Source organism: Molossus molossus, unplaced genomic scaffold, assembly GCF_014108415.1.
Source record: "Molossus molossus isolate mMolMol1 unplaced genomic scaffold, mMolMol1.p scaffold_m16_p_16, whole genome shotgun sequence".
Classification (NCBI taxonomy): Eukaryota; Metazoa; Chordata; class Mammalia; order Chiroptera; family Molossidae; genus Molossus; species Molossus molossus.
In genome coordinates this window covers 44,254,666-44,262,712 of record NW_023425351.1, presented here as the reverse complement: position 1 = coordinate 44,262,712, position 8,047 = coordinate 44,254,666, and the positions used below count along the sequence as shown (strand labels likewise).

Genomic DNA, 8,047 nt, shown 5'->3' with positions numbered 1-8,047 from the left:
TGGCTGGGGTGGGGTAAGTGAGAGTGTGGCAGGAAATTAAGCAGAGAGTTGGGGGAGGGGCAGATCACGTAGTACCTTGCAGTCCTGGTAATTCCATGCACTTTGGATTCTATGTATTTTGAGAACGGAAGCCTTTGGAGGGTTTTGAGTAAAGTAACATGAACAGACTTACATTTTAAAACTATTCCTGTGTTGGGAATAAACTTGGGGTGGTGGGGAGGTAGGGGCAGGATAAGGGCAGAAGCAGGATGAACACTTTGAAAGCCATTGCAGTAATCCAAGTTGAAAGATGGTGACTTAAACCAGGATTATGGCAGTGGAAATAGTGAAAAGTGGTCAGGATAGCTCCAAAAGTAGAGCTGATCGAATTTGCTGATAGGCTGATTGTTGGGTATAAACAAAAGAGAGGAGTCAGAGTGATTCTAAGATTTTTGGCCTGAGCAATTGGTGGACTGGCACTGCCATTTTCTCAGATGTAGAAAACCTATGGAGGAGCAGGTTTAAGGGCACAAGTTCAGTGTGGGAGGTATTGAGTGTGAGACTCCTGTTGGAAACCAAGTGAAATGTTGAGCACGCAGCTTCAGTTATATCAGGTTCTGCAGAGGAATCAGGGTCAGAGATATAAATGGAGTCATCGAGTCATCACAAATTGGTGACTTTTATCACCATGTGACTTAAAGAGAATACCCGGGGAGTGTTGATAGCAAAGAGGACCAAGGATTGAGGCTTGGGTCTCTCCATTGCTTAGCAGTAGGGAAGAAATAGGAGGAACCATCAGAAGCGACGGAGAATGACTGGGCATTGCGGAGGTATGAGTGCCTGGGGGAAGGGGTGTCTCAGAGAGCTAGGGAAAAGGATTCTCAGAAGGCGCCAGTGAACTACTGTGTCAAACAAAGCTGCTGAAATGAGTACTGAGAAAAAACCTTGGCATTATGCTGGCTTTGGCAGCATGATGGTCATTGATGACCTTGATGGGAGCTGTTTTTATGAAATTCTGGGAACGAAAGCCTGATTAGATTGGGTGTAAAAGAAAAGGCTAAATGCAATGTGGTGTCATGGATTGGATCAAACAGAAAAAATACATTAGTGGGAAAATTGGTGAAACCCTAATTAAGCCTAGTGTTCAGTGAATAGTACTAATGTATGATTGTTGGCTTCTTGATTTTGACAAATAAGCCATAGTAACATAAAATGTTAACATTAGGAATACACAAGTGAGAGATGTATGGAGCTCTCTGTTTATCTTTGCAACTTTCCTGTAAATTTAAAATTATTCCAAGAGAAGACAGAGAAGATGAAAAGGAACCAGCAAATATAGAGAACTCTCTCAACATAAAATAGTTTGTCTGTGGATGATTTGGGGGCTCTGCTGAAATTCTGCCACTAAAACTTAGCAATTTGGAAAGAGACATCCCCCCCCCCCCCCGCTCTAAAGCAAATACTCCTGTAGAAGATAATCCAGTAATTATTTTAGTCATTTATACCTTAGTACTATAAAAAGTTTATCAGCTAGTTTTAGGAGAACAAGTGGGCAAGAAGGGAGGAAGTCAGGGTTGTTTTCTTCATAATTTAGTCTAGGACTAGACTTCCTGAATGAGGTACTTTATGCCTGTTTAATTTTGCTTTGAATCTTTACATGACACTAGTGTAAACTCCTATCATTCTTAGGCCCCTCCTTCCTCCCTCCTCCCTTCCTTCTTCCCTTCTTCCTTCCTTCCTCCCTCCTTCCTTCCTTCCTTCCTTCCTTCCTTCCATCCTCCCTTCTTTCCTTCCTTCCTTCCTTCCTTCCTTCCTTCCTTCCTTCCTTCCTTCCTTCCTTCCTTCCTTCCTGATGATTGCTTACAAAATGAGCAAAAAATAGGTCAGAAATTTGTTTTCTCCCTTGGTTACAAGTGCTTCTAGAAAGTTGCACTTTACAACTACTTTGCTCCTGGCAGTAACCCAAAGGTAATCCACTACAGAAAACCGTATCTGAAGCCCCCAGATATCATTGCCTAGCCAGAGGATGGTGGCAGGAATGGCAGTCACTCTGAAATAACAAGTTCTCGCCTTATCTTCCTCTCGCAGATTCTTGAACTTTTGCTACTCCTGTTATTTAGAATGAGAGTATTGGATTCCTAGGAGTAGGAGAGAAACCCATAACAAGGTGAGAACTTATATTTAAAGAAGCTGTTCTATGCATCTTTTTTTTTTTCTGAGTCAAATACCTTATGTGAAACTTTATAATCCAAATGCCATATGAATGAAAGTAATAAATATATTTTGAACTACCTGTATTTTAAATAAGACACTTCAGTGTTACAACAAAACAAAACTTTGACTTTTCAAGGATGAAATTATACTTAAAATAATTTTGTTTTAGTTCTTCAAAAACTTTCATTTCCAAAGGCAGAGGGAAATATAAGCTAGCCAATTAGTAACTGCAATTTCTACTAAACTTTAAAATATAATTGAGTTCATTATTATATATAAAATCCTTAGTTCCATAAAATGTACATGACTGTTTTTTTAAATTTATTTTTAATCTAACCACAGTATTGTTTTCAAATTGATAATACTGTAATGAGTCCTTTTTGATCTTTGCACAACAAAGTTCTCAGCTTATAAGGCCTGTCATTGCCTTTAAGGTAAATTAACAGAACAATGAACCTGTCCAAGATCTCATTAAAAAACACAACTTTTTATGTTGATTGGATGTTCAGCCTTAAAAACATAGTGCTAGTGCAACCAAGAGTCCTTGTTTCATCTGTAATTTCAAATGCAGCAGTTTTACCTGGAAAGGAAGGTGAGTCCCTACCTTACCTTCACACACTGGTTTGGGTCGGTAGGAAAGCTCCCTCTGGGAAAGTGACGCTTGAGCTGAGTCTGAGGCCAGGGCCAAGTTCACGGGAAGAGGGGAGGTGGGTATGACCTGTGGTCAGATAGGACCCCACACTCAGAAGGGCCTGAGCTTGGTTTAATACTCTGCTGTTACCATCTTGAAATTCTTAATAATTTTTGATTAAGAGGTCCTGATTGTCATTTTATCTGGAGTCCTGCAAATTAGGTCAGTTCTGCCTAGTATAAAAGTAGTGCTTTGTAAAGTACTTGTTGGGTGGATGACAAGAGGGAGCCAGGTCTGCACAGAACCTGCAGATGGATGTACCAGGCAGAAGGATCAGCAAGTGCCAAGGTCTGGCACTGGGAATGAGCTTGGCATGTGTGAGCTGGGCTGCCATGCTACACAATTCCAGGGCCATCATTCACCCTGAAGCCTGCTGAATGCCGTTCCTGGAGTTATGGAGTGCATAACCTGCATGCCTGCACCTGGTAGCCCTGTGTGCAAGAAAAAGAAAGGCAGTGTGACTAGGTCATCACAAGGTGCAGGACAGCCGGTATAGACAGACTACGACAAGGGGGAGGAGAGCAGAATGATGTGAAATGGGAGTCAGGCAGGGGCCAGATCACACAGGGTCTCATAGACCACAAGGATGAGTTTGGATTTTATTGTGAGATGAGATGGACACAGATGAGTTTTAAGCAGATGAGTGACAAGATCTGATTTACTTACAAGATGACTCCAGCTTCTGTGTGAAAAGTAGATGGAGGTGGTCAGAATGAAAGCAGGTAGACTGGTTAATATTCCATGTTAGTGATAGTGTCTTGATCGCTTGGACTTTGGTGGTAGCAGCAGAAAGTGAAGTGTAAATCTGGTCAGCATTTATTTTAGAATCAGTGGTAGTATTTACTAGTGGTATTTACGTCTGTTTCTGCTAGCAGTTACTAACCTGGTTTGTTCTATGTCATAGGAAGTCACTAAATTCTCAAGGTCATCCAGTGTGTCAGAGCTGATGGAGTCTTGTCTGACTCACCTGTTTTGAGAGTACACAGCTGCATAACAGATCTGGTTTACTCAATTTAGATTATGAAGTCACACTCATATATGAAATAGGGAACCTGGCATTTGTGGATATATTTATTTTTGGTTATCAAGAGTCTGTCATATCAATAGGAAATGAAACCATAAAATTAAAACTAACAAAAGTACTTAAGACAAGAACTGCTGTATCATAATGACTGTGTTCCCATAGTAATCTTACAAGATATGCAAAAACTTGGGGTCACTCTGCAGTCAGCACACAGCTATAGATTCCGTGAGCTCGTTGGTGGATAGTAGGAGTCTGCCTGTAGCTGGCAAGTCCTTCTAATAGGCAGAAAACATTCACCAGTAGCAGAAGGCTGAAAGCTGCCATAGAATTCAGCTACCTTAAAAGCACCCTGATGCATAATTGTCAAAGATTTAGGAAAATAGAATAAAAATCAAATAGATCACTTTGAAGATAAGCAACTTTGTATGTTGCCAAGTCCAAGATCAACCTCTTGACCGGCAGGGAGCCTAGAGAATAAGGTCACATTAGTGGGATTTGTCCTTGACCCAGGTGTTCAGCATCTTCAGCAAGGCCATGCATTTGAAATTGAGTTATGCTTCTTAGTCATCAGGCTCCTCTTTCTAGCACTGGCATGGTGGGTAGAGAGGTATGACAACTACTTTGCATTGCTCTAAAGCTGGGATGCAGAGCAAGGCATACCACAAAGACAAAAGACAACATGACTGTGGAATGCTTGGGAGGAAAGGGAAGCCTATAAACCAACCTGGTATGTCACAATTATACCTAGGGTGGGTCAGCCCAAGTACATAGGAGACAGAAAGAACCACAATAATTTTGGAAAACAGTCCTACAGATGGGCAGAGAGCCACAAACCAGAAGAGTTTTTATACTCCAACTTGGTATGAGACAAAATGTTAAGGCTTCCTGCATAGACATAGCATTAGGAGGAAAGAGACAGTGGCTGCCTGGAAAAATAAAAGACATGGTTTGTTCTGGCTCTGCCACCCACTCGCTATAGAACACTGGGCATGTCCTTTAAGTTGTATGAGGCTCAATTTTTCTCATTTGTCACCAAAGACCAATTCTAAGTATTTGCCATATATGTGACCTTTGCAGCATTTGACAGTGGTACCCACCCTGACCTGAAAGTGCCTTCCTCCTTCTATTGATTTCCAGTCTCTAGCCTTTCTATCACTCTGACCACTCATCATTAGTTTCTCTTCTAGTGCTCACCTCTTAAATGTCTGTGCTCCCCAGCACTGATCCCTCTTCCCATATCACACTCTGAGCAATCCTGTTCACATCCAAGCTCTGACTACCACAGTGTTTTCCATATCTCTATCTCCAGTACCAACCAATTTCACAATCCTTGGACAAGTATTTTCAACTGCCTAGAGGACTGGATGTTTCTACCTTGATATTCTTAGTCAACTCAAACTCATTATGTCTGGTATCAACCTTATATTCTTCTCTCCTTTCTCTTCCCCTAGAATCTTTACCACAGCATCCACTTACCTAGAAACCTAGGCGCTCTCCACTTCTTCCTCCTTCATCATAACATCAAAACAGTCATCAAAACAAATCAATTTCTCAGATATATATAGTTTGCTCTCCCGTATATACTCACTACTTTAGCTTTGCCCCTCACTTTTCTTTTTTGCCTCTCCTAATGCAATAGTGGAAGAAGCTGTTAATTTTCTTTTCTTTCTTTTTTTTATTGTTTAAAGTATTACAGATGACCCCCCCCCTTTCCCCCTCATTGACCCCCTCCTTCCTGCAGAAGCTGTTTTCTGCCAGTATTCATTCCTTGACTTTCTTGTAATATAGAACCCCAAGTTTTAGCTGGACACAATCCTGCCCAGTTAGAAACTACATTTCCCAAGGTTCCTAATACTAGGTAAACCACATGACTACATAGCCACATGACCAGGTTCCAACCAACAGGATGTCTGCAGAAGTGATACATTCAATTTCAGGCACTTTCTTTGAAAAGAAAATGGTTTGCATTCTTCTTGCTTTCTTTCCACCTTTCCACAGGCTGGTCCCATAGTTTTGACCTGAAAGATGAGAACAAAAATCCCAGGTGAGTATGTCTCAAATTTGAATGTGCCTCAGAATCACCTGGAGGGATTGTTAAAACACAGGTTGCTGGGCCATACCTAATCAAACAAGTTCCCAGGCGATGCTGCTGCTGCTGGTCCAGGAACTGCACTTTGAGAACCACTGTCTTAGGGGTGAGGAATAGAGTGGAAAAGATAAAACGGAGTCACTCTAGTCAAGCTGCTAAGTTACTAAAATCAAGTAAGTTGGGACATGAGGAAATAATTCTATTCTTGTCCTAACTAGACTGGGAACCTAAACTTTTCAGTCCTGTGTCAATGCCTGAATATACATCAGTTCCTTATGTGTTAATACTTGGACATACACCAGACCTCTAGATAACCCTGACCACTGACATCTATTATCCAGACCACCAGACATGACCAGACTTCCTGGTGTCATCTTCTAGACAACCTGGCACCCATCTTCCAGACTGCCTGACTTCTGACTAATAACTCCCCTGGACCAATTCGAGGGCTAAGAATGCAGAACTGGTTATTCTCAATAATGAACTTTTTATTATAAGAACTCTTGACTTTTCTTCCTTCTTTGGAACACTTTGGAATACTTTTGCCTGGTTGTGTTTACAGTTTGCAAACCCTAAGACCCTTAAATAAGTCTTTATTTCTAGCCAAACCCTTCAGACTCTCTTTGAGTTTATTTGACAGGGGACAGTAGAGAAACAAGATTGAAAGGAACCTGGATTCCTGAGTGCCCTAATGGAGTAGTGCCATGGCCCTTGACCACTTATGTTGAGACTGTTATATGAGAAAGAAAGGTACTCTCTTGTTTGTGTCTTATTTTGAATCTGTATATTACAGAAGCTTAGCTTATACCCAAGTAATACACTCTCTAGTCCATCCTTCATGATTCAACTTACATGATCTTTATGAATCACTAATCTGACATGGCATTCCTCTGGTTTAAATTCCTCAGATCTTGCCTTTTGCCTAATGCAGCTTAATTCAGCACGAAGTCCTGAGAATCAATGAGACATAGAACATTGTGAAAAAGGGGTAGAATTCCAGGTGGCGAGCTAGGAACTGGGCATGACCCTCTCATATTCCTCTGGCCATAGTAAGGGATTTTCAAAATCTAAGTGCTCCAAGGAAGAAAGTACTATACAGTAACTATCTCATCAGGGAAGATAATAATAATAACTAGCATCCTTGGATTATATGCCAGGTATATAACATCTCAATTGCTCTGTGGGGGGATTTACTACTAATATTTCTGCTTAGCCAATGAAGGAACATAGATACAGAAGGAAGGAAACTGCCTGTGGCAGACACAGAGGTGCACTGCGGAGCCCCTTGAGGGAAGGACTCACCCACCACCCAGCTGTCAACAGACAACTTCCTGCGTCAGGGTCTTCCCCAGCTGCAGAGACCCACATCACCCAAGGTCATGCCCTGCCTGAGCATCTGTTGACAAAGGCCTGGCCATTTCAACTTGACACAGGACAACCTGGACAGGCCATCCTCACTCAAGAACTTACATCAGGTTGATTGATACTTTGTTGGGCTGCTCTCTGACTTCTTCCTCTGCCAGCCCTGCTTTCTCCCTCTTCCTCTCACAGCCTTGAATTCTAACATCCATCTTGCACCCCAAATTCCATCTCAGTGTCTGCTTCAAGAGAAACCAACCTGCAATACTGCCTAAAGCGATGTAGCTTATAAGTGGTGAGGCAGGACTTCTGACAAGCAGTCTACCTATAATTACAGCCTCACAGCAGATTGTGAACTTTACTCACAGGATAAATTCAAGTTGACATTCAAGGCCCTTTATAATTTGATTCCAATCTTCTTCACTCACCTTAATTCCTACCATTCCCCATGGCAGACCCTATTCCATTGCCATACCAAGCATTTGCTCAAGTGGTATTTTGACTGGAATCCCTTCCTCCTCCAAATGAGGTCCTTCCAAGTCTAGCTCAGACATATCTCCTCTAGAGAGTAAGGAGCAGCACAGTGTAGTGAATGCAGTCTGTCAGGCTTGAGTTCAAATTCCATCTCTGTGACATAGCTGTGACACAGAGAATTATGTAACACTATCTCCTGTCTATAATATGGGGATAG

The 8,047-nt window shown here is 41.7% G+C and overlaps 2 long non-coding RNA genes across 2 annotated transcripts in view; one reads left to right on the top strand and one right to left on the bottom strand.

Annotated features, from left to right (window-relative positions):
- Positions 1–614: 614 nt before the first annotated feature.
- The window catches only part of LOC118631540, a 30,321-nt gene continuing 22,888 nt past the window's right edge, over positions 615–8,047 (top strand). The window contains exons 1-4 of the long non-coding RNA XR_004959853.1: positions 615–809; positions 2,068–2,146; positions 5,907–5,952; positions 7,211–7,472. This is a non-coding gene — a long non-coding RNA (uncharacterized LOC118631540). The remainder of the gene's footprint in view (positions 810–2,067; positions 2,147–5,906; positions 5,953–7,210; positions 7,473–8,047) is intronic.
- LOC118631822 lies at positions 5,668–6,881 on the bottom strand. The gene is made up of 3 exons (XR_004959907.1): positions 6,850–6,881; positions 6,029–6,096; positions 5,668–5,926 (listed from the first exon to the last, which is right to left on the bottom strand). It is a non-coding gene; the product is annotated as an uncharacterized LOC118631822 (long non-coding RNA).